Below are 1,100 nucleotides of genomic sequence, written 5' to 3'. Positions count from 1 at the left end.
AATCGTAGTAGATTCTTTTCATATTTTTTTCAAATATTGCTGCAACATTGTTAAAATAATGTTGCAAATTTATATTTTAACAATGTTTCTGAAGCATTGCATTGCAATATGCAATATTGCAACTTTGCTGCAATATTGCTGCAAACTTCTGTGCTGTATGGGCTAATGCCGAGGGTACTGCAACTTTCAAGCTTTATAAATTAATTAAGATTTACTTAATCAAAAAATATTTTATCTGTATGTTTTGGAAAGCTCTCGAGGTGTGCTACAAGAATATGTAATAAAGAATGGAGGATTCCATTTAAAAAATTCAAAGTGACCTTGTCCTGATCTTGACGACGCCACTTAAAAAAGGATCAAACCAATGTTATCATCTTATATCCCCCCTCAAAATCCCAAAACTTTTGTCTGAAACATTTTTCCCTAAAATGCACTGTTCAAGAGATATTTGAGGTGATCGATTAAAATGAGACACTGTATATGCGAATATACGTTATATTAAATATAAATAGTTTAAATATTTATATTTAATATAACGTATATTCATATGTATTTTATATGTATGCAAACTATAATCGAATAGTATTAATATTTATATTATATTATAGTATTAATTATTTATATAAATAAATTTAACAGCGATGTATATTATAATATGATCAAACTCATAACCTTCAGGCTTATACATATATTCTTTTGTTAAAAAGATTGTCATGGAAGATGCCATATGTTTTTTAGCATTTGTGGGCAGACTCTAATTGGTTGAAGAGCAGACGCTACTTTGAACACCCTCGTGAAGCCAATTACCCGCAAGATAAAAATTTCCGAATGATCAGTAGCTCAAAATAATGTTTTCGATTTGCTCCGTTTCTATTGATAAACGTAAAAAATTGCTCCCTTTTACTTTTTTTTTAATTCAAAAAACGATTTATTACGAAAAACGTACAGAACTTTTGATCTAATTGGTATTTTTGAACAAACAAGGCTTAAAATTTTGCTCTAAATTTGTTCCGTTCAGAGCAATAAATGTTATTAATCGGTTTCTTATAGTTTTTTTGTAAATTAAAAGAAACGTTTTTGTAAAAAATCTAGGGATTTTT

Source organism: Wasmannia auropunctata, unplaced genomic scaffold (genome assembly GCF_000956235.1).
Source record: "Wasmannia auropunctata unplaced genomic scaffold, wasmannia.A_1.0 LD336078.1, whole genome shotgun sequence".
Lineage (NCBI taxonomy): Eukaryota > Metazoa > Arthropoda > Insecta > Hymenoptera > Formicidae > Wasmannia > Wasmannia auropunctata.
This window is presented reverse-complemented; position numbering follows the sequence as displayed.